The following is a 25,915-nucleotide window of genomic DNA, read 5'->3' as shown; positions in this document are numbered from 1 at the left end:
ATTTTACCTCTTAGCAAATTGCCTCCTTTTCCTTTCAGTATTAATTGTTATGATCCCGACACTGGTTTAATAGCTTTGAAGGCATGCCTTTTGCGGGCATGTTGTTCCGACCCTCTCGCACCTTACAAATAAGGGCACAAAGAAGCCAGTCTCAGATGCATTTACAGACGCTTGAAGCGTAGATTCAGCACAATAATGCTTATTTATCATCGTACTGGTTCGTTGTTAGTGAAGACAGATACTGTTTGCAACGTAAACCCACTATTCAGTCTGAACAAAGGCGGTAAAACGTGCTTTAAGATATTTTTAGCTATTCAGCAAGACAAGAAAGGACAGCAACGATTACCCTGCAAACACTTCTCTTCCTCCGCGCCGCTGGACGGACACTGGAAGCACGACAGGGGTGGCCGGTGCCGCTAGGGTCCGGCGGCTTAAGGGAGCGTTTAGTGCCCTTCCCTGTGCAGCTGTTCGAGCTTCCCTTTGTGCTCCCTGATCCTACAGCCCTGCACCGCATTGTTGTTCCAGCGGCTTTATGAGCGACTTAATGTGTTTTTTTCTCAGGAGACCTTTAAGCTTAAAATATTTCCTTAATTAACCGAGCTTAAAGAACCAAAGCTGGCTGCGGGGCTTGCACGCCGCGTGGGTGCAGGATTCCCACCGCCCCGCCTCACAGGAGAGGGCTGAAGAAAGGAGCCTGCCCTCAACTTTCCCAGTCGGCCACAGGCAAACCACCCTCGCCCGCCCGGCACTGCCGGGATCCTGGTGCCTTAGTTAGCCAGCCCCCACGGTGCTGGAGCCCCCAGGGCGCTTTCTCCGTTCCGCAGGCCTGGGGAGACGAGACAAAAAGGTTCCTAGTCAGGCCCCCGCCCACTCACCTCCCACCCGTCCCTCCCGCTTTGAACTTCTCGAGCAGAGCCCCTGAAGGTGCGGCGCCCTTCTTCCAGCCCCGCCACGCAAAGGCAGGAGAGGGCGTAGCGCGGCCGCCCCGTTCCCGCGCATCTCGCCCGTCCCCGACTAGCGCGATAGATGCCCCGCTGCCACTGGCCCCACACAAGGAGGGGAAGATGAAACGCTACCCGAGCCCCCCGGCCATACGGAGGATGCTGCAGCGCTACTCCCGGCTCCAGCCTGGCCCCCTCCCGCCGCAGCGCCCGCCCTTCCCGCCGGGGGCCACCCCGCCCGCCGCTGCCCTTCACGAACAATGAGCCGGGACAGCGCGGCACGGCCCCGGGGCAGCCCCGGCATGTCCGCCCCGCCGCGGCCGTGGCCCTGGCCCCGGCCCCGGCCCCAGGCAGGCGGTCCCCTCCGCCCAGCAACCAGCGCAACCTCCCGCCCCGCTGCCTTAGAGCCCGGCTCCGCCCGCGAGGTAACGGGGGGCAGGAGCACACCGCATCCCAGGCAGCGGTCGGGCGGCCGCGTGCGGGTACAGGCGAGGGCGGGCGGTGGCAGCGGCGCCCGGGGCGGGGCTGGGTCTCCCCGGGGTGGGCAGCGCTCAGGGGGCGGGGCGGTGCCGTGCCGTGCCGTGCCGTTCCGCGCCGCGCCACTGCGAGCCGCCCGCCGCCCGTGTCACCTCCCGGCGCTGGTGCCGCTGCGATCCGGCGGCATCCGGGGTGCCGCCCGCCCCCGGCGGCCGCCCGCGCCCTGCGCTTTGTGCGTGCGGCGGCCAGCAGCATGCGGGAGGAGCGGCACCGCGTGGGAAGCGGCGAGGCGGAGCGCCCGCGCCGCCCCAGCTGCTGCACCTCGGGGGGCAGGCGCCCCAGAGAGCCCTGAGCGGCCCGGCGGTAGGTAGGGGCACTCTTGGGCAGAAAGCACTTTTTGGAGGAGAGAGGGGAGGGATGATGAGGGGGAGGGTTTCTACCATGCAGCATTTGATGGAAGGAAAATCCTATACGTGAAACCATATGGATTCTCAGTGGCGTATCTCAGTGGCTTAGCTTAACAGCTTTCAAGCAGGGAGTATGTAGGGTATGTTTTCAGTAGGGTTAGCCTGCTCGAGAGAGCTTGAATAGATATGTTTAAAGAAGGAGTGCTTTCCAGGAATTTAAATGAGACCTTGTTTTGGTGGTTTCTTTTCAAGGCTATTCTATTCTGTATTTGCTTTTGCAGAGTGCGCTTATAAATAGATAGGCGGTCGGATTAGGATAAAGAAATGGATGTACTCAAAGAGAAGAAAAAGGTCCCTGCGAGTTTACCGCTAATAAGCAGTGTAGAACACTTTTGCGGTCTCCTTCAATATTTTATCAGGAACGCTATCATCTGTAATCCTCAACTACCAGTTGTAGTTTATTCTGTCATGGTAACGTGTTTCAGTATGTACTAGAAAGCAAGCTGCTTAGATTACTCGTTCAGATAATTTAGTTGATAACTGTTAGAGTAAGATCTAGTCATTTCTTCACGTGGACAGAAATGTTAAGTGATAGCAGCAAACCTCAAGGCTAAGGTTTTTGCTTGGTTTTCAGTCTTGATTTTCCTTTTTCAGTCTTGTAAACTTTCTGAACTTTAACCTTTTGCGTTGAAACTTTACAGGCATGATGTCTGCATCCACGTAATGTTAATACCTATATATGTGTAATTTTAAGGTGTGTGTGTTTGTTTGTTTGTTTTGTGGTTTGTGGTTTGGCGTTTGTTTTTTTTTAACTCATGCTGAAGTATTTCAGCTGCTTTTGGTAGTGCGGGGCTTTTGGATATGGCGAAAGAATTACTGCTTTTTTCCGCTTAAATGTGAAGCTCTTGCAGGTGTGTGGTTTGTTTGGGTTTGGGTGGGTGTTTTTTTGTTTGTTTGTTTGTTTTGGTGTGTTTGAATATTTTGTTTTGTTGTGGTTTTGTTTGTGTACTCCCCCCCCCCCGGGTATTCTATTAAACTCGAGGTATAATTTATAGGCATTTTTATTTCATACATGTTTTCTGATTAAAATACTGTTTGGCTGGAAATCCTATGGTGGTTACCTACTGGTTTTGTGTGTGTGTTGCTGAAACCAAAAGCTACACTACTGGGAGACTATGTGCTGTTTGTTGCTGAATGAGAAGCTGTGATAAAGGGTCTGGAGGTGAGGTCCTGCTTCGGATGCTCCGCATTGATTCTGCAGCTGGCAGCAAAGGGGCGCCTTGGTAGACACCTCTGCTGAAGCTGGCAGGGCTCTACTTGCCATTTGCTGTGAAAGTTCTGGAATTGAGGTCTTGTAAGTGAAGACTTTGAATTATCTGTGATGGAGTTTAGGACCTGCACAACTCTTAATGTGGTAGTCAGAGAACTCTTCTTAATACAGTTCATCTGGGCAGAGGACAGGATTTCCCAGCATTGTCCATGCTGCACATTCAGAGTTGGAGTATGTATGTAAAATGTTTGAGGTTTGCTGCAAAGTTGCAGACCTCTACACCTATGGAAAAGCCAAACAACAGAGAAACCTAGCAAAACTTTATAAAAGGAGCTTAAAGGGATGTTGGGATTGCCTATTTAGACATCCCAGTGGAAAGACATGGATGAAGTTTACCTTATCTCTGCCCTTCTTTGAAATACACAAAATGATTGTTATGTGCCATCTTAGAGTTGTGTGTTAGTAAAATCTGGAGATACCATTTCCTGATTTAAAACTAAGAAAGCAAGAGACAAAACAATTGTAGTCCTGCAGAGTGTGATGATTTTTTTTCCCTATTTCAGATTAGTGAAATGAGATAAACCAGCATCCCGTTTGTAGCATGCTAATGATTGTGCTGTGAATGGATACTATGTATGTTAGTTACTGCATATGCCAGTGGAGCATGCTGGATTTTATGTAAGTTGTTGGAATGCTACTGGTCCATCAGAAATTGTGTGCAAATTGCTCTGCAGTAATTTTCAGATTGTGTTTTGGGAACTTTACTTTACTTGCTAAGAAATTGACTGGCAGTCTACAGAGAAGTACTTGGGCATATGGTCTTGGCTTGTTTTCCACGTATTTAGCCGCTGATGGCACGAAAAGATGCCAAAATGTATTAAATACCTCTCTAATATTAATTATCTTGGTAAGAAATTGCTGCAAATGCTATTAAAAGTGCAGATGTGTACAAATGCTGAGGGATTGGTGCAAAGGCAAATCCAGGGAATATAGTCAATGGGAAATCTGTTGATCTGCAAAGATCTATTGAGATACTGTTGCTGCTGCTGCAAAAAAAAAAAACACCCCACCAAACCCAAAACAGGTGCTTCTGCAGCGCTGCAACTTTGGACCAAAGACCCAGGGACTTGATTCAAAGAATGGAAAATCTGGCTTTGCTGCAACTTTTAGAGTGCAGAAATGATTTTTGTCAAGTAAGACTGTTGGCTTCCTCAGTGTAAAGGTTTACAGCCCTTAAATACTCTTCCTGACACTAAGCAGTATCTCTTTCATGTGTTTGAAGTGTGTTAGAAAGGCTGGCTAGTAATATTGGTAGAGGGATGAAAAAGAAATTTACAATATCAGATACTTTTCTTTAAATTATTTCCCTTGTTGTTAGTTGTTACTAAGCATTAGACTGCCACACTTGAATGTAATTAACGTAGTGAATGGTTTATTAGGCACCATCTGAATTTTTGTCTTGTTTAATTATAGAAGCTTAGTGCAGCAGTCTGTGTACAATATTCAACCCAAATAATTGCTTTCAGTCTTTCATCTGACCATGGTTATTTTTGGAGCAGCTGCATGCATGGCTTTTCCCTGAACTTTGCACTTTTTAGGCTCATTTACAGTCCTCCTGCTACATTTCCAATTTGCATAACTGAAAGAAGTCATGATTTTACTGGTAGCAATTCAGAGCAATTCTTCTGCATGGTGTCATACGGTAATACGCTTTGATCTTCCATAAAACTCTGTCATTCATGTTTAGGTATCCACTAGATTATGACAGAGATGAGAAAGCTACAGTTACTTTCTCTTCCTCAAAGTTTTAAAACAATACTGAAGTTGAGAGTATTTCTTCTAGTGATGTTGTATGTCTTGAAAATTATTTTAAGAATGAAAAATAATGTCCTGAGATGAAATCTGTGGCACAAGGAATCTACAGTAAGGGGTTCAAATGCATCAAACTCATAATTATGTGCTTCAACACATTCCATAATAAATGCTGTCTTCCTCCAGTGGAACTCATGGTGTCATATTTAGGATGCAATATCGTATGAAAAACTGACTGCAGCTACCCCTGAACTACTTGGGGAATAAAGTAAAAAACCTGGTCTTTCTTATTGTTTTTGTGAACGTTTTGTATTCTTGATCCAGTATTTCCTATGGTGTAGTCATAGAAAACTGATTTTCTTCATCAATAACACTTCTGAGAAAAGTGATTTTTGTTAAAACAAAAAACAAAACAAACCCAGATTTATTCTAATTTGGACTGAAAATTTTATCTTAACTAGAAGAGTGCTTTAGTGGTTGGCCTTGAGGAAAAATATGCTAAAATCATATGCATCTTTCAGAGACTCTTTCCAGAAGGGTAAACGGTTGAAGGGTTAAATGGCAGGGAGCTGTTGCCAGTGTTGTTGATGAGGGTCCTTGACCTTGGAAATTTACTCCTGACAGATGCTCTGACAGAGCCTGTTGGACTACAAGCCTTCAAAGCCCTCTTTGACACCAGTCACTGTGAAGAGGCCAAGTCTTCCATGCTCCTGAAGACATCCAGAGGTTCAGTAGGATCTGAAGCAGAGCTGGGCTCTGGGATGTGGTGGCTTGGACTGCTGTTACGTTTTATTGGAGGTGTGTTACTGCACTGTGCTTTCTTGAAAGCTGCACTTCAGAAATCTACATGTAAATTAAAAGTAAATGTTAGTCATTGAGTAGCTCGCTGATTGTCATCAGTGTAGGATTCACCGAAAGTTTTGTACAATCTATTGTTTATTGTATTAAATTGTATAAATACTATCCAAGATTAGGGCATTTTATAGCTGGGGTTGTGAGATCATGTGAACCAAATGGCTGTTAACTGTGGAAAGTTTGTTTTTCCCTTGTGATATATATCTGTCTGGGTTGGAGATACATGGTTCACCAGGTGCAGAGGACTTAGTGAGATGGGGTGATTTATTCCTCAGTGTTGTGAATCCATTATGCCATTGATAGAGCCAAAGGTCTGGAGGGTGTAAAATTTGATGAGGGGTCTTTATAGAATCCTCAGTTTAAAGTCACTCTGCTATGCTAAGATCTGTATTTAATTTATAGTGGAGTTGCCTTTCAGTCCATCACTGGAAGGACTACTTTGGTCTGGTCGCTGTCATGTTTGTCCCTCAGAAAAGGGTCTGATCCTGCTTCTGTGAAATACCTCTCTCTTCTGCCTATGATGCACAGATCCTAAATAAATACCTTCTGTGTATGAAAATGTAGTGGTGTGCTCTACACATATTGGACCGCAACAAAATTGCCTCTGTTTTTTGCATAACTGAGTAGCACAGGATTTGGAATTCTTATGTGAAGCTAATTCCTAGATAAGAAGATGGTAGTTCAGAATCCTGTTTCGACATGGTGCTGTGCATTTTGGAAAAATCTTGAAGGCACTTTGTAATTCTCAATGCAGTTGAGGAGGTGTTTTTGACTCTGGACTGGCAATAAGATGTCGGGCCATTTGCTCTTATGCTGTGGCAGGGACTGAAGGTCAGTAACAAATGAAAGCTGTCACCATCCAGTGGCTGTTTAGTCACCTGTGAAATGTGGTTTCTAATAGACAGGTTTCCACATTGCAGAAGCAGCCACTGCAATTAGATGAGCAGGGCCAGCCCACTTGTCGAAAGGCTCATTAGAGTGGCTAGCAAACACATCATGCTTCATCTTTGCCTCAAACCCATCCTGCTGGTTAAGTGTTTCCAAACACAGCACAGGGACTTATGATTGCTAATCATTCTCCGTCTGCTGGTGGAGCAAGAGCACGTTTTATTGTTGGGGCTCTTGGCCTGTCTGTCCTAGACAGGCTTAATCTGCAAAACCGGAAAGAAAGTAGAGCTTACAGCAGCAGCAGCATCCATGAGGTCCTGCCTCCATGTGAATAAGTTGCTTGCAAAATGTTCAGAAGTTTCACTAGATTTAGGATTTGATCCTTTGAAAACCTCTCCCAGTGAAACTAACCATGTCCAGACTTGACAGTAGTTACTGACAAACTGGCTGAGAAGTCGGTGATTAATTTTAACAAACGAGTTTTCTTTGAATGTAGGCTAACACATGGCCAATTATAACAACATGCTTATATTAAAATTAGGAAATTTTTTTTCTTCAATCTTCAAATCTGCTAGTGACTGATTATTGGTTTCAATGTCTTAAAACATCTGGGTTTTGTGGGAAGTGTCATTGCAGGGAGGGGGAACAGATTTTTTTTTCTGCACCAAAATGTCAATGAAGTGTTCAGAGTGGTTGCAAAATTCTTCTCTAGTGGTTAAGGAGTACATAATGTATTGTATCAGAATCTGGAAGGCCTCTAGTGTCTCCAGTGAAGTACAGGCCTTATATGTAGTCCCACAAAATAGTGAAAGGTCTTCTGCTGCCTTTATGGAAGAGGTCTTTGGATCCAAACCCCAAGACTCCTAGTTTTTATTGCAGCTGCAGGCTCCTTTCAACAGGACACAGTAAAATTGGGTGGTAGGAACAAAAACTACTAGGAAAAACATACATGAGTTGGGTCGTAGTTTGATGTATTGAAGAATCTGGTTTTAAAACTATGCCTGATTGGGGTTTAACAATAACAGGAGTGCAGGAATATTTTGAAGAAAGCAGTGTATGCTGTATGATTTTTGCCTTTTTTTTTTTTCCTCTTCTGAAGCAATGGTAGCATAGAAATTGCATTATAGCTGCATAGACAAGAAGCCCTTTTACTTAAGAACACAAATATAATTTATAATAATATCAGACAATGACATCTTTTTAGACATTTAACTTGTATATAGCCTTGCAGATGGATGCAAGGCCCTGATCTAACTACTTCGTCTCTACACACTGACCTTTATCGCAGCTGAAGGGCACAGGATACCAGGGTTGGTTTTACAGCGATGAGTTTGCATAACTGTAGTAGTGTGGTGTTGACATTTTCTTTATAATATGCCACCTTTTTCCAGAAGCTTACCATTCACCCATAAAACACATGTTCTGATTTAAAGCGCAGTTAAAAGGTCTACTTAGTTTAAGGAGAAGTTTTACTAAGTAGAAAAATGATTGCTTTGACAAAAGGGAGAATAATGTGATATTACCAAAGAAAATCTCTTTTGTTGTTGTTGTTGTTGTTTAGATTTTGTTGTTTAACATGAGTAACTCTCGGTACTCATGGATTGAAAAGACATTTGGAAAAACACATTTATGAAAGTGGAAGTCCCTTAAAAGATTGTTTCTTTCATTATCTTGACAAACCTTGAAAAGTAGTTTCTGTGCCTGCATAGTGATTATGTTTCTGAAACAGTTCTTGGGGTTTTTATTATGTGCTGAAACATATGTTTATAAAAAAGACTATAACCTGGTGGAAAAAGTGTCTTATAATAATAAACCTGTCAATGGGCCATATGCTGCCATCAGTATGTTTTAGAAAAATAAATTCTTCTACAAGTGTTAAGTAAGTTTACAGCCTGAGTATTAAGTTAGGGTCAGTCTGTGACTGGCCCTCAGTGGATTGAGAGGGGAAGGGAAGTTTGTGCAGATTCTTCTCAGGCTCTTTTGGTTAGCTCACATGGTGACCAGTGAGATGGAGTGGGGTAGCACCCCTTCCCAGAGGGCAGTGGAGACAGGAATTCTGTGCAAGTCTGAGAGAAGTTGTCCTCCTAGCGCAGCTTTCCTTGGTGCTCTGTAGGTTTCTTTTACAGGTATTTTATAAAGCTTGGCTGAGTTTTGCATGGTCTCTCCTGAGAAGATCAGACCTTTGCAGTAGGTTATCTTCATTGAAAATGTGACAGATGGATGAGGCCAGTATAAATAAAAGAGCTCTGATAAATATGCATTCAGATAAGAAATGTGGAAAACACTTCAATTCTTGCTATCTGCTAGGTAGATAATTTGGTTTATGTTTGGGTTTTTCTGTGCTCATATCACCTTTTTTTTTATTTAATGTAGGTGGCATGGTCCTGGTAAAATCTTTTGTTTCTGAAGAGCAAAAGTAAGATGCAGTAAGTCAAAAGATTTGTCATTCTTCTGTGTGAGATCAGTGTTTGGTAAATGTAGACACTTTCAAGCCTATTCTACTTTGGATGCACTCGGGTAGCTCCTGTGAATGGGAGGCATGCATGTGTGTATCTTAAAAAGAATAGGTCTCTTTGTAACAGAGGCACTTGCTGTGCAGAAGCATCCTTCACCAAGAAGTGTTTTTAATGCCCTAATGTTTTCTGCCACTGATCAGCTGTACACTGCTTGTTTTCCTGGCAGCTGGGCAGGTGATACTCATTGTCAAAGGAAATACCAAAGATTAAGGAGAATTGTTTAAAGTAGTTGACCATGCTGAAGGATGTGTTAAGAGATGCATGAGGTTGCCATAGTAACTGTTATCACAATGAAGATTGTTAACAGAGCAGTCCCCACTAGGAGAGAATTCCTTACCCACAGTCCTTCCAGAGTGCCTCAAAACTTTTAATTTGGACGGGGGAAATTTGCTTCTTTTGGGCTGAGACCTTCTCCCTGGATTTTCCTGCCCAGAAGTCTAATGAGATCTGTTGTGTCTGTGTGCACAAGGCTCCCAGATGCCCTTGGAGACTGAGGGAACAGACTACAGAGATGGAATAAGCTGAAGTAGAAGTATCTAGACCCTGGCACAGACGTTGCAATCATTGTCAAAATGGAAAATAGATTGAATTGGTAATCTATGGAGGAGTGGGTACTTGGGAGTTTGGTGAATGTTCCCTGGGAAAAATCTTTGGGCACATCAAAGAGTAAGGCTAAGTATGGATTGGAGGAGGAGGAGAAGGAGACTAAGTCTGGGAGGAAATCATCTGTGACTGGTGCATGCTTATGTTTCCAGGAGAGCCACTTTGGTACTGGCAAGGCTTGGAGGTATGCTGGGACCGTTTCTCTTCAGCCTGATGAAATGTAGCTCCCCCATGGAGACTGTAAAGTCCAGCCAAGTTCTTACACCCACTTGGGCTTGAGGAGGGGTCCTGGGCTTCCATGCTGTCTCCTGAGCACAGCTGATGAGGTGATTGAGGAGCCTGCAGTGGGTTAGGCTGTCTTGCCTACAGCATATACAAGCCAACATATCGTGTTAACAACTGCAGTGCTCAGGTTTTACACAAACCCCACATTTACAAATAAAAAGCCTGCAGCCAGTCAAAGGCACCAGTAGTAGCCTGGCAAATTTGGAATGTCTAAGCCAACCATTTTTAAGTTAAGATGAGCCAAAAAAAATTAGGAAACAGTCCAAGAAATGAAGAACACCTCACTTTTCTGGAATGCTCGTATCACCAAGATGCCTTGGCCAATCTACCTCAGACTTTCCAGAGAAGCTTTCCTTGGCACAAAACCATTACTGTGAAATTTCATGTGACTGGGTGTTACTTTTAAGTTACAAAGGTTAAAATCCGAGTTTGTTATAGGAAGCTAAGCTCTCCATTAGAACTACTTCTGTGTAGTTGATATCCATTCCGTTGTATTCTCTACTACTATTTCTTGTTCAGGGTATTTTTTTATATTTCAGATATTTATTTTAGAATATTTTTTTATTTGAAGGGTAAATTCATAGCAGTATAGCTTGCAGCCAAATTGTGCATGGCCGCATATAGGCTTATGCGGTAAGGCAGGAGCATTAGCCCTGTATTCACTGGAGAAGGAGTCATAGTTGGACTCTTACTCCTATTTATCACTGGAGAGCATTTTGGAGTGTCTGGTTTGAAAACTCACTGTTTAATACAGCTTTTCCCTTTCTGCTTGGTAGAAGAGGGTGTCTCTGTTGGCCTAGTTATGCTCTCACCTCCAGGCAGAAAATGTTTCTGCTTGATGCCCATCCTGTCTTGATTTCCCTAGCGTCTCCCTAGTGGCAGGTCCTGCTGTGGAAAGTCATGAAGGTGACAATAGCCCAAGTCTGGGCTCAGTGTTCTCCATGTGTGTGTGCTCCTGAGGTGCTCTTCAGTGCATCTAAACATCTGTAGCCTGAAATGTCTAGCTGCCAGAATTGCAAAATTTCAGGTAGGCATTAGAAAATACAGAGGAAATACTTGTGGACCTGTATCATCTTATTTTATTTATTTATTTATTTATTTAAGTTAGGTGCACCTTTGCTATGATTTAATTCTCTATGGGAGTAAGACCTTGTACACCAGTCCTTTTCCATGCTCTGGGTGCTGTTTACTAGATGATGTGAAGACCAAAACACACCACTGCAGACACTTGCTACTGTTAGATGGAGCAAAATGAGCATAGGTTTCTAAATACACTGCATTTACAGGCACTGAATTAATTTGACTGAGTCACTGTACACAGGGTGAGCAGGGCTGGAGCAGATGTCAGGTTGGAATTAACCCTCACCTTGAGGCAGGGGCTGGGGGTGTTTGAAGTTGATACTCGATAGTATTTTTCTTTCTAGTGTTTGAGTGTAAAAGCACCAGGAGAGACTCAACAGAAGTCTGAGGGGTGCTTCTCCTGGAAGAGACTAAGTGCTGTTCACTGTGAGGTAGGACTCTTTTTCAGGGAGGATCATCCAGCACATGCTGAGTTCTGCAGCTGATGAGGCCAGGAGGTGCTTCATGTCAGTGCAGAGCAGTCTGTCCTGTTTACCAGCTGTACTGGCACTAGCATCTGTAGCAGAGGGAGGTTACCACTTCTTGCCTAGCACACCATACACCAACCATACAGCTGTCTATCAAGATACAGTATTTTATTGTGAGTTAGTTCCTGAAAAAGAATGCCTGAATAAAATACCTATCAGAAGATTTTCTGTTTGCTCAGGCTTTTTATTATTAGGGGCACTAAACAGACCAACAAAGCCAGCTAAAAATCAATCTGCAACTGTCCAGGCAGCCAATGAGAAGCTTGTGGGGTGGGTGTAATGTGATCACAGCTACTTAAACCAGTGATGAGATATACCGCTACAGTCTGCAAAAGCTGCAAGCAGTAGAGAAACCCTGCTGAAAACTCATGGACCACAGAATGAAAATAATTATGTCTTGCAGCCACTGGAATATATGTTACCCTTGCAAGGTCGTCATGAGACAAATAAGGGCAGAGCTACAGCATGCTGTATACATGGAACTTTCCTTCTGTCACATGTGACATTGAGGCTCTTCATGTTTTTAAAATTAACTAGTTGTAGCTGAAAGTGCCCTGAGGAGTCTTCAGGTGTTGATAGCGCTAAAACCACAGCCATCAAAGAGGAAATGCATAGCAAAATATATAGATATGAGGATGCATCTTTAGATTCCTGACCTAGCTCAAGATTCAGTGCACAGCACTGTAGTGCTCTGCATAGAGACTCCCTGAATGATTCCTTCAGTAAGCATGAAGGAGATCACCACAATGAATGTTTATCTTCTTGGCATTTCTAGACATAGTGTGTCTGCACTCTTTGGACCGCAGAGCTGCAAAGCATGGAGTTACTACTTGTGCTACTCCATCCTGTACTTGTAGATGAAAGTTTCCAAGGAGTCTCATGAACTTGTTGCACAGCTCAGAGAAGGTGTAGAAAGCTGCATAGGCTGTAATACTGCAATATTACAGTATTGTCTACTGCTGCAATATACTTGCTGTGTTTGGAAGGTCTTTGGCATACCAATACCATGTCCAATTAGTTAAGCAGCCAATAATAATTCATAGTCTTGACTGCTCAGAAATTCAGCATGGGTAAGATCTGATCCAGCTTACGAAAGTGAAGGCCTGTTTCTATGTCAGTTTGCTTTTTAGCAGTGTCACTGCCACTGTGTTTCTGTATATTCTCACTTATGTTCTAAAGAATCGTTACAAGCTATGACACTTTAAAATAAAATTCTCACTACTAAATCCTCTATCCTAGTTATTTATTTACTTCTAACACTTTGAGTTAATGGGGCAGGAGCATTAACAGCCAGTGATACAGCTGTGCAAAGACAATAAAGCTGTTAGAAGGACACTTCTGGAGTTTCATGACTCGAAACTGTATTGTAACTGCAGAATGCACCCAGTAGGTATATGTGATAGAGTATGAAGTCTTTTTTACCTTGCCACTGGATTCAAGTCAGCTTCTTTACATGCTATTTCCCAATGCCAATATTTTGTAATCAGCTATAAGGCAAAAGTGGTCAGTAATGGCAGAGCAATAGGAGAGTTGCTCATTTCCCCACTCTAAGTTTCTCAGAAAGTGCTATTTGACACCACATCAGTTCCACTGTGGTTTTGCAATATAACCCAAAATTTGTTTTTCATTCATATCCACTAAACAAACCAGTTGTATTTTTGTTCTTTGAAATGCAATACCTTTTCCCCCATCAGATTCCCCTCATTTTCCATCCAGCTGAAGTGAGGTTGCAAAGAAAGAAAATTGCAAGAAGAAAATGAGAAGTACTAAGGAAAATGTCAAGTTACTTGGAAACAGGCACACTGAATAAAAGTGTTATTAAGATAAAGACAGACTGGGTCAAGACTTGCAGCAATGCTGACTGATTCATAGGTCTTGAAGGGGGTTCAGAATAGGGATGCTACGTCTGAGGTTTTGGAAATCAGGAGGTGGTTATAACAAGATGTTTCCTGGAGGAGGTGCCCAAACGTAGTATGGAGTCATCAGTCACTGGCTGAAGTACTGGAGAAGTAGTAGTGGCAGAGACAGTTCATAGAGTACATAAAGTATGTATTATGTTAGCAATGTTATATTTGCCAGGAAAGACAGTGCTTTTAGAAAGCAAATGCAGTGTACAAAAACTCTATCCCCCCCCCAATTCTCTGATTCCCAGGCTGTGTGAAATTAATTTTAAACTAAAGATTCCAGTGTGCCTGTTCCTTCTAACAGCATGCTTTGCAGGAAAGTGATATACTAAAACTCATATAAACTTGGATTCTCTGACTCCCAGAAGGGAAGCTAGATATGTTACCCGCTGACAGAAATGTGGGCTCCTCTACAGTGTGTCCTTGGGTGTAGGTTCTATTTAGGTGGCCTGAAAATAGGTGATCATTCCTCATGTGCTTGTCTATGCTCAGTTTCTTTATGGAGACAGCAACATTTGCAATATCTGCAGTCTGGAATACTGCTTTTGCTGTAGCTTATAATGATTGCCTCAGTTTACTATAAAACTAAACAGATGTCTTGGAATGGTGATGGTGTGGAAGGTTTAGGAGACACTAAGTGTTACCTGTATGTGGTGGTAAAAGTTAAAAAGTACTTCAAGGAAATTGGCATTTCCATTGTCTTGGTCTGAGCCATGAAAATTCTTTTCCTTTAATTTCTTTTCCCTCATGGTATAAAACTATGTAGTCTGCTCATTCTTTCATCAAAACTGATTCAGACCTGAGGGACAGTTGTAATTTGGAAGTAATTAGTAAATAAGTCAGATAAATACTATCCACTGAGAATTGTGAAGGCACATTGGATAGGATTCTTAAAGAGCTGTATCAAATGTTAACAATTAAAGCTTAAAAAATTATCAGTAGTTAGTATGATAAGTCCATTTCATCATAAATTAGTTCACTGTTACTAATTTCTGCTGCTTTTGGAGCAATCTGGAGAGATTTAGCAATCTCAAAAAGTAGTTAAAATAGACAAAAGAGGAAATCTGTAACAGTACAGCATCTATACACTAAAACGTGGTAGTATCCATCACAGAAACATGGTGGGATGACTCACACGACTGGAGTGCAGTAACTGATGGCTACAGGCTCTTCAGGAGAGACTGATGAAGGAGAAGGGGTGGAGGGGAGGCCCTGTACATTCAGGGAGGCTCTAGATGCCATGGAACTAGAGATCAGGAATGATCAGGTTGAGTGCTTGTGGGTGAAAATTAGAGGGAAGACCAACAGGGCTGACATCCTGGTTTGAGTCTGTTATAGACCATCTAACCAGGATGAGGAAGTTGATTATTCTATAGGCAGCTAGAGGCTGTCTCAAGATCAACAGATTTTAACCTGCCTGATATCTGCTGGGAACTTAACACAGCAGAGAGGAGGCAGTCTAGAAGGTTCTTAGAGTGCATGGAGAACAGCTTCTTATCCCAGCTGCTGTGTGAGCCTACCGGGGTAAGGCTCTGCTTGACCTCCTTTTTACAAACAGAGAAGGGCTGGTGGGTGATGTGGTGGTTGGAAGCTATCTGGGTCCAATGACCATGAGATAATTGAATTTTCAGTATACGGTCAAGCTAAGAGGGGCAGCAAGAAGACCTCCACTCTGGACTTCTGGAGGGCGGACTTCACGTTACTCAAGGAACTGACTCAGAAGGTTCCTTGGGAAACAGACCTTAAAAACAAAGGGGTCCAGAAGGGCTAGACCTACTTCAAGAAAGAATTCTTGAAGGTGCAGGAACAGGCTGTGCCAGTGTGCCAGAAGATGAGCTGCCGGGGCAGATGGCCAGCCTGGATGGGCAATGAACTTCTGGGTGAATTAAGGGGAAAAAAGAGGGTGTATCATCTCTGGAAGGAAGGAGAGGTTATCCTTGGAATGTTTAAAGATGTTGCTAGGTCATGCAGGAAAACAAAGAGGCAAAATCCCATTTAGAGCTTAGACTGGCCACTGCTGTGAAGAACAACAAAAAATCCTTCTACAAATATATTAATGGCAAGAGGAAGGGCAAGGACAACCTCCACTCCTTGGTGGATGTGGAGGGGAATGTAGTAACAAAAGGTGAGAAAAGGCAGAGGTACTTAGCACCTTCTTTGCCTCAAATTTTAATAGCAGGACAGGTTGTCTTCCAGACAACTGGCCTCCTGAGCTGGCAGATGGAGTCTGGGAGCAGTATAGTTACCCTGTGATCCAGGAGGATAGAGACTTGCTGAGCCACTTGGATCTCCACAAGTCCATGGGACCAGATGGGATTCGTACTAGGGTGCTGAGGGAGCTGGCAAATGAGCTGGCCAAACCACTCTCCCATTTTTCAACAGTCCTGGCTCACTGGAGACGTCCCAGAAGACTGGAAGCTGGCCAACGTGATGCTCATCCACAAGAAGGGCCGTAAGGAGGAGCCAGGGGACTACAGGCCTGTCAGCCTGACCTCAGTGCCAGGCAAGGTTATGGAACAGGTTATCTTGAGTGCAATCACACAGCACTTAGAGGATGGCCAAGGGATCAGGCCCAGCCAGCATGGATTTAGGAAGGGCAGGTCCTGCCTGACCAACCTGATCTTCTTCTATGATGTGGGGGAAGGCTGTGGATGTAGTCTACCTGGACTTCAGCAAGGCTTTTGATATTGTCCCCCAGTGCCCATGCCCAGAGAGTGGTGCTGAATGGTGTCACGTCCAGCTGGCAGCCAGTCACTAGTGGGGTCCCCCAGGGATCAGTGTTGGGCTCCATCCTGTTCAATATCTTTATTGATGATCTGGATGAGAGGATTGAGTCCATCATCAGTAAGTTTGCAGATGGCACCAAGTTGGAAGGAGGTGTTGATCTGTTAGAGGGTAGAAGGGCTCTGCAGAGGGACCTTGAGAGGCTGGACAGATGGGCAGAGTCCAACAGAATGGCATTTAACAAGTCCGAGTGCCAGGTGCTACCAGGTGGCCAAGAATGCCAATGGCATCCTGGCCTGTACCAGGAACAGTGTGGCCAGCAGGAGCAGGGAAGTCATTGTGCCACTGTACTCAGCACTGGTTAGGCCACACCTTGAGTCCTTTGTCCAGTTCTGGGCCCCTCGGTTTAGCAAAGATGTTGAGTTGCTGGAACGAGTCCAGAGAAGGGCAACAAAGCTGGTGAGGGGTTTGGAACACAAGCCCTACGAGGAGAGGCTGAGGGAGCTGGGGTTGCTTAGCCTGGAGAAGAGGAGGCTCAGGGGAAACCTTATTGCTCTCTACACTGAAAGGTGGTTGTAGCCAGGTGGAGGTTGGTCTCTTCTCCCAGGCAACCAGCACCAGAACAAGAGGACACAGTCTCAGGCTGTGCCAGGGGAGGTTTAGTCTGGATGTTAGGAAGAAATTCTACACTGAAAGAGTGATTGGCCCTTGGAAGGGCCACCGGGGTGGGGGCTGGAGTCACCATCACTGGAGGTGTTTAAGAAGAGACTGGGTGAGGCACTTAGTGCCATGGTTTAATTGGTTAGATGGTGTTGGGTGATGGGTTGTATTTGGTGATCGTGAAGGTCTTTTCCAACCTGGTTACTTCTGTATTCTGTATCTTTTTGCATTTTGGTACCCATATTTAATGTGAGCTTTGATGTTTTTTTCCTCCAACAGTTAAAAAATCCACAATGTGATGAATGTAGGAAAATGTTCCTTTTCTTGAAGTTATCCTGTGTAGTATACCATACGCCTGTATAGTACACCTTACACCTGCTGTAGAAGTTTCAACTGTTAGTAAACCATCTCTACTAAGATATGCTGACTAGGAATATAAATGCAAATAAAGAAATAGAAGCAAGACTCATGAAAATGTTAGAAATGTTAAGCATTAGTTTTTAGATGAGACTAAATGTGGGTTTTCATTCATTTAGTATCTGAATGGGATTGAAGCAGGACTGAACTTCATAAGCATCATGAGGGTTGCTAAGGAATAAATCTATGCTAAAACAAAAATTTCTTATTCAGAACAGTCTCTTTTTATGTTGGCAGAGAAAACCTTCTTCTGATGGATTTAGGGCAGTGAATTGGCTTCACTTTATTACTTTGTCCTCTGTCTTTAGCTCTTAAAAGCTACAGGCTTGGATTGGGCCTGTATTATACTAGGCAGGGGAGAAAACCACATAAAATTTCATCTCCATCCTTGCAATTTTTTTTTCTTGATTCTTCAGATGGTTGGCTTGAGTGTTGCCCATAACCTTCCTAAATGGTAGGTGGTGCCATGGTGAGGAAAAACTCATATTTTCTGAGGAGGCCTTGGACCTGAAGAAAAGCAAGCAATGTCTCAGAGGGGAAAGCAAGCAAGCAAGCAAGCAGGCAGGTTTGCTAGGGGAGCATGAGCAGATCCCAGAAGAGGGTCTATTCCCATGGGTGTTGAGCTGCCAGTGTACAGCAAGGGAGGAAAGGAGTGGGAGAAAGAAAATTCAGATGTGCCTGATGTCTTGCTTAGAGGACAGTTATGCCCTTTGACAATCAAAAGGGTGATCTTCATCTGCATTTTCTAAGCAAAATGTGCACAGTATAGACAGTGGATTTGCCTGTGTTGGCTACTTAAAGGCAGTCTTAGAAGAGGGCTTTTTAATGAAATCAGGCCTGCCTGTTGGCTGAAAACCAGGAAAATACATAGTCAGCATTTGAAATAGTAACAAACATTTTAATGGAAAGTTTGAGAAGCCCAACTATTGAGGAACTGGAGGAGGAGAATATATTATCTGTATACTGATTAGCTTCAGGCTTCAAAGTCAGTCTTTAAATGGAGATTTTCCTCTAGAAGTAAATGCATGACAAAAACCTCTGCCAAATGCTAGTAAAAGCATTTGCTCTTTCATAGATTCATCTGTAGTAGCCTGCAGATCTCAAAATACAAGGTTTTAGATTCCATTGTTTCTTGTGATGGTGAAAATTAGTATCACATGGTAATTCCACAGTTGTATTCAGGGAGGATGGGTTCAGAATCCTAATTCAGCATTTCATCTTACATAACAAAAACAACTAATGCGAATAATCTCTCACACCAGCCAGCTTTGTCTCGTCTCTCACCTCAGTTTCTCACAGTTTTAATGGTGTCAGAGCTTTCAGAGAACCTTACCTTTCTTTTTTTTTCTTCTGCTACCTTTCAACTTGTAAATTCATTTGTACTTATAGGAGCTAAATGGCAAGTGCTGGGAGAGAAGACTTATTGTACACTGCACATGATCACTAGTGACTGTAGAAAGGAGAAAGCTACGAAGAATCCAACCAACAGCCTTGATTTAATCATTGCTATTCCTCATAATGCTTTCATGATGGTAGATCTTAGAGATTCTGCTTCCCTGCAAAGTTCCCAGACAGGTAGGCTTCAGGTTCCAGTGGTTTGTGTCAGGTTACAAACAGCTCTATCCCTCACAGAAGAGATTTCTGTTGATCTAGTCATAGTTTAAACTAATACCACCCTGAGCCATGCATACAACAGTGCCAGAGTGGAGGAGACGAGGGAAGAAAAGAAAAAGAATAGCAATTCTACTTTATTGTGTTTTGTGAAGCCAAACAAAACATCCCAGCTAGGATAGATTTGCTTATCATCAGCGTAGTCATGTTCATATTAAGTATTAAAATATACAAAAAAAAGGGGGGGGAGAACTGTTCCAGTCCAGGAAACTCCATTTTTGGATTGTATTTGTAATGTAACAAGGGCTAAACTGACTTCATCCTTCAGTTTGGCAGGCTGTCTTCTGGGGCTAAACTTAATTCAAGCTGTTAGTCTAGAGCAAATGAGCCTGTAGAAGTCATGTTGTTTGTATGTATGTATGTGAGTATTAACAATGTTAATTTTCTAAATGGTCTCTTACAATTATGTTGATAATATAAACAAATAGGAATTGGCACTGAGACAGAGCCAAGAAATAGGGACTAATTTATTTACCATTGTTCTTTAGAGTTTTAAAACAAGGGCTTGCTTGCTTTCTGGAACAAATGCAAAAAGATAAACTAGAGTCTAATAAAATAGTTAATAATAAAAAGCAAAGCAAAACACAGTGCCTATAGGACTTGCTTTATTGGAACATACAGTAGAAATACTCTGTGGATATAAAATGTACTGCTGTATTGAGATATGAATAATAAGTATATCTCTGAAACGTTGTTGCTTTAGAGTGGAAAATCAAAATTCTTCAACCATTTCTGCCTGGAAGACTGAGTTTGGTCAAGTTTATTTTTTGATAGGGTTGAAACAGACTTTTTCTAAGTACACTCTCTGTTCCTGTGTGTTAGTATAAATGTTTCCTTCTTTCAGGAAGCAGTTCAGATTGCCCTTTTTCAGTGCAATTACTGCTGTGTTAAGATCAAGTAATATAGCATCTAAAAACATTTATGGAGTAAAGAAAAGAAGCCTTTTATTCTAACCTTGCCAAGAGCAGAAATGAAATGAGCTGTTGTGCTGGGAGTGTAGAACTGCACGAGGATTTGTAACGTCCTATTTCTCATAGTTTAGTCTTGTGTGCAGCCTGAGATTTGTGTGATTTAATGAGACTGTGATTCGTTTATCCTGTCAAGCTTTAAATAAAAAACCCTCAAAGCACTTCCTTCCGTTTTTGAATTACATTTTTTTGCAAGTACAGTGTCAAAAACTGTCCCTTAAAAAGAGGGAGAGGAACCAAATACAGTTATATATGTTGTCTGGGTTGTTTCTTATGTTTTATTAGACACTGGGTAGACTATCCATTTCTTTGTGCCTCTCTGTCTTGTTTCAGGGCATGAAGAGATTCTTGCCATCATGTTCAGTTACACATGACATAAGAACGCAGGCATGGGCTGCTCCTAAACTGTATTTTTTTCAGGATAAAAGGGATTAAAGCCTTGTTCTGTGGGCAAGGAATGATGAGTCTCACAGAAAGCCGAGATGTGCTGAAGATGGGCAGTAACTCTTGCTCGGGTTGTGGGTCCTTAGGCATTAGCTGTGCCTGCTGTAGAGCATCTGTGCATGAAGTGTGAAGTGACATTCAAAGGGTAGAGGAAATGAAGATACGTGCAGCTATTGGGTGCTAATCTGTTGCAAAGCTCAGTCTGAGGGTACCGTGGAGAGCAAGTGCTCCACCTGCGAGGAGCACAGTCAGTGCCACAGAAATCCTTTTCTGTGCATAGGAATGGTGGGGACCTTGTAAGGGCTGCTCAGAATAATGGGGGAAGATACAACATGGGTCTTGATGGTCACCCAGACCTTCTGTCTGTTGCAGGAGCATCTTTCCCTTCAGTCATTTAGGAGAAACGGGTTAGCATGCTCTGGGCCACAGCCTACCCTCAGTAGTAGCTGGGCTCACACAGTGTTTCTGCAGAGGGAAGGATGTGATCATTCTGCGGAGGGAAGTTTTCTATTCCAGTTCTCACCCTCTCTGTGCTGAGGTGTCCCTGCCTCTGGCAGGTGGTGTTTTGCTCTTTGACTAACGCTGCAGGCATGGTTTCTTTGTCTCTACCCCTCACCCTTGCCTTCCTGTCCTCTGTGCTGCTCTGCAGCTGGGCTTCCTTCCTGCCCGACCCTACATCCCAGCCTTCCCAAGCCCTTGCTTCTTCCTCCCTCCATCAGGGTACTCACTTCCTCCTTATTGACTTCACCTCAATAATAAAAGTACATTAATAAGGTGGTTCTATATGAACACTAGGAAGTGGTGGCCATTGGCTTGATTGCCTTGTTTCAACACCTTGCTTTTCTCTCCAGCCAACTTGCTTTTTCAGCCTACATGCCTTATGCAGATGTGCAGCATTTGGCTTCCTGGGAACCTAATGCTGATAAGGTGCACTTGAAATAACTGCAGTTCTTTTACAATCTGCAATTCATGAAGGAGAGCAGAGATGCATAAAGGTAGCACCAAAAAACCCACAGGCTGCTCTGTGGCTGATCAGCAAGGCTTTGCCTGTGTAGGGGAGCAGGCATACTGAATTTCACTTTGGAAAAGTGACTTGCACTGTCTTTTGTGGATATTTGCAGTGGGTTTAATGCTGAGGTAGTTAAGAGAGCATTTGTTTTCCTACATTTAGAGACAGTACTGTGGCAGCTGAAATATGACTGAAAACAGCCAGTTGATGAAAATTTCTTTACTGGAAGAGTGGTCAGGCATCGGAATATGCTGCCCGGGCAGGTGGTGGAGTCACCATCCCTGGAGGTGTTCAAAAAATGTGTAGACCTGACACTTCAGGATGTAGTTTAATGGCTGTGGTGGTGTCAGGTTTGCAGCTGGAGTCGATGGTCTTGGAGATCTTTTCCAACCAAAACAATCCTATGATTCTATGTATCTCTGCTGTTACCGTGTGATGACATGCTAAGGGACTACAGCCAAATTGGTGGTTTCTGCAGCCACGTCCTGTGGGGGAGCTAAGCACTGCTGACATTTGCTGCGACTCAAAGCAGCTTTGAGCCTTTGAATCTCACCTTGAACAGGGCACAGCAAAGCTATGGCAAGAGCAAATGGCCAAAAGAATCGGTCAGGAGTCAGTAAGGGTGAGTACAGGTACTACATAGCTATGTGAGGGGCTTCTTGAGAAGATGAAGGGCCTGATTTGAGTTATGTTGTGAAAATTGCTTATTTTCATCACAACTATGGGACACTTCTGCTCCTTTGTAGTTTTGATTGAAGAGCCTGGTAGTGATACACTTTGAAGTTGTTCTGAATTTCACATGCAGTGGTATGTAGTACATTTCTATAGAAACTCTCAGTTACTTCTCTTAAGTTACAGTAATGAGATTGTGGTTGGCTCATCACCAGTCCATAAAAGAAAGAGGTTGTGTTGTCTCCCCTGACCTGAAATCTGGGAGGAAATTCTGGCTGGAGTGTGTATTAGAGTGAGAGCTATCATAGCTTGTGAGAAAAGATGCTGCAAGTTGAGTAGATGCAGGTTGACCCAAGAGATGCAGTCATTCACTGCATAGGCAGGTTTTTGCTGGCCCTTGATGCTGTGATAAACATTTCCATTGGCAGTGGGAAAGTCTGCATGGGAAAGCTAAGAGCTAGTATGACTATTTTTACTTACCTCTTGTCATCCCACACTCACATAACCTGTATGTGGTCTCTGAGCTGTGGAGGCAGCGCTGTGGGCTGTAGGAAAGTGATAGCTGGATTCAATGCCAGGCAGCCTGAACCTGATGATGGGGCGTGGAGAGCGGGTATCAGATGCATAGGAGATAGTTTGACCTCCCACTAAAAACCAGAGATTTATGCATTTAAGTCCCTATGCTCCTGCAGAGTAATCTAGGACATGTTCCTTGGCAAAAGCCCCACTGAGCATTTCTCCAGCTGCTGGGTTGCCAGCTCAAGTAAGTTTTACTGCAAGTCTCACTATACTTGGTAATTTTCTTACATCATGAGCTCCTGGAAATGGATCATTAGTAAAAATAATAATAATAATAATTTTTAAAAGCCACTCCACTCAAACCCCCTTTAACTTGAAGTCCTAGGTTTTATCAGAGAACCTGAGAACAGGCATGCTGCCTTGCCTGCCTGCATCCCCAGAAGCCAGCAAGGACTGGAGACTCCTTTCCAAATGCCCTGTCTTGGGATGCTTCACTCACATTTAACTGGTTGTGGTAGGTTGAGAGAGGGCTTAGCTCTCCCTCCTCCACAGAGTAAGAAACCACAGCTAACTCAGTCGAAGAGCAAAAGCTATATATTTACAAGCATATATGGAAAGCAGGTTATATATAACACAATATATACAGGTATTTACAATATATACACAGAAATACACAGCAAAGACAAATAACACAACAAAAATCCCTCCCTCAGGGAGGGATCCCCTCTTTGGAACCCCCTCTCTCCCCCCCTTACCTCCCTTTTTCCCCAAAAAGGGGTTAGAGAGAGAGAAAGGCAAGTTACTAAGGAAAAGAGTTGTTAGCAAGTTTCAAAAAAGCCCATGCAGGATTAGTGTTTGCTTATCTGAAGGCCAAGTCCAGCAGTTCGCAGAAGAAGCAGGCAGGGAGAACAGGCTGAAACACCAAACTCCCCCAACTCCCAAACCGAACTGAACTGAGGAAAAAATTTTCCAACCGCTTCACAATCTAAAGCTGAATTTTTGTTTATCAACCAATGAAATTCGTTTAGAATATCAGAATGTTTTGGTTCTAGTACCAAAAACATTAGCCAGTGTGTTCCAGCAGTGTTTGTTCTTAAAGGCACAGCCTCAAACGACCACACTGGTGGTTCAGGTTAGCAATACTATTGTTTGCATACCTTCCAAGGAGTCTTGCCTAAGAAGAAAACTAAATATATGTTAAAAAATCACTGAGAAATAATGAAAAGAAAGGGGGGTGGAGGGGTGGGGGGGACAGCCTCCTTCTGGGTAGTTTGGATGTTTCTTCTTTGTTCCAGAAGATATTTTCCTATGTTGCCACAAATAATACTGAATGCAGCTTGACTCCTCTGAAAATGCTATTGAAGAAGCCAGATTTATTGGGACTAATGAGGAAGTTGTCCAAAAGAGTCTCATTAATTAGGAGGCCTAATCACAGGCAAGAAGACAAGTGTCTAGGTCATCAACAGACTAATATACATCTTCTGGCAGTCACCACTCCCCGTAGGCTTGCCTGTCTGTTGCAGCACACTGTATGGCCTGCACCGCAGAAATGATGTGGTAATGCTAAAACCAGTTTGGCACTTCCCACATGAGAGGATGAGTGTGTTTCCCCACACTAGGAATGCAGCCTCCAGCTCTCTTGCCCTATGCTGGAGGTTTCTTAATACCCTGGAATTAGCTGACTAAGAGATGAAGCAAGCTAAAGGAGCATTTGCTATCTGTTCAGGTCGCTTAAGCTTTCCATCGAATAAACGCTGGTCTGATTCTCAGCCCTCTGGGAACGGTTGCCCACAGCTAACATTTGCTACCCCGAATAACCCTGAGGTGACCTTCTCCCTGCAAAGCTGCAGCCAAGAAAACCCCTATTTAACATAACAGTGCACAGCTTAGAACATCAACTTGAACCATCCTGACCTCTGAGCTGCCAGGGTCTGTACAAATTAATTTAACAATAGACGGTGTTGAAAGGGAGGAATGTTTCAAAGTAGTGAAAAAAAAACACAAAACACTCCCTCATCCATCTCTTCTCATTTAAGAAATAGTCAGGAGGCCTTCTTTAGAAAAATAAAAAGTGCTCCTTGTTGCAAAACAATGGACTATACAAGTGGAGGGGGAACATACTGGTGTCTTGCATCTTAGCGCAGCAAAATGAAATTTCCCATAAATGGGTGCTGCTTTTGGAAAAGTCACCCTGCACTTTCCACTGGGGAATTTGCTTTATTTCCTTGGATGCTTCAAACATACCCTTAGGGTGTTCCTTTCTTTTTCATAGCTACTGCTACTACTTCTCTTAAGCAAATGAATGCATCTCGCCTTTCTGCCCACTTCACTGTTTAGTACCTTGCTTCATGTTTTCCATGGCTTTTATGCTAACAAGCAGACTGGGGAAGAAAAAAATACCCTCTCTGCTGGAGCTTAAATCAGCTGATGATTGAAAGAGCCCTTTGGAGCAGAGGTAGGAAAATGAGATCTTCAGCCGCTGGGACAAACAGCTATATAACAACTGCTGAAGAGGAGTCTGGGTTGGGTTAAGTCTTGGGTGTTTTCCCCAGGTGCAGAGTTACTTCTGTGTCCCTCGTTAGCAGGAGCTTTGTCTCTATTGGTCTCATTGTTTTGTAAGTAAGGAGGATTTATTACGCCAGGAGTGGTGACATTGGAGACAATGACTGAGCAACGACTGAGTAACGGTAATTTTTAAATTTGTATAGAATTGTTTTGTCAGCTTGAAGCCTGTAATATAAAGCATAGATGAGAGAGATGGAATCACAATATTATATCATAGAGTGATTTAGGTGTGAAGGGATCTTAAAGATTGCTTAGTTCCAGCTCCCTTGCCATGGGAAGAGACATCCCCATCTAGACCAGATTGCTCAAAGCTGTATCCAACCCGGTCATGAATACTTCTAGGCATGGGACATCCACAACTTCGCTGGGCAACCTCTTCCGATGCCTTACCACCCTCATAGTGAAAAATTTCTTCCTTATATCTAATGTAAATCTACCCTCTCTCAATTGAAGACCATTACTCCTTGTCCTATAACTACATGCCCTTGTATCACAGTATCACAGTATAACTAAGGTTGGAAGAGACCCGAAGGATCATCAAGTCCAACCTGTCCCAACAGACCTCACGACTAGATCTGCAAAAAGTCCCTCTGAAGCTTTCTTACAAGCCTCATGTAAATACTGAAAAGCCACAATAAGGTCTCCCCTAAGCCTTCTCTTGTCCAGGCTGAACAATCTCAACTTTCTCATCCTGTCTCTAT

General features: G+C 43.4%; 1 protein-coding gene across 2 annotated transcripts in view; it reads left to right on the top strand.

The window, feature by feature from the left end:
- The first annotated feature begins 1,580 nt into the window (after positions 1–1,580).
- Positions 1,581–25,915, top strand: part of ST6GAL2 (ST6 beta-galactoside alpha-2,6-sialyltransferase 2) — a 55,044-nt gene continuing 30,709 nt past the window's right edge. The window contains exon 1 of one of the 2 annotated variants that reach the window (XM_054162975.1): positions 1,581–1,781. The gene's annotated coding sequence lies outside the window, so the exon portion shown is untranslated. Of the gene's footprint in view, positions 1,786–25,915 lie in introns of both variants that reach the window. The other variant, XM_054162976.1, reaches the window with a different exon arrangement.

This window comes from Dryobates pubescens, chromosome 7, assembly GCF_014839835.1.
Source record: "Dryobates pubescens isolate bDryPub1 chromosome 7, bDryPub1.pri, whole genome shotgun sequence".
Lineage (NCBI taxonomy): Eukaryota > Metazoa > Chordata > Aves > Piciformes > Picidae > Dryobates > Dryobates pubescens.
This window is presented reverse-complemented; position numbering and strand designations above follow the sequence as displayed.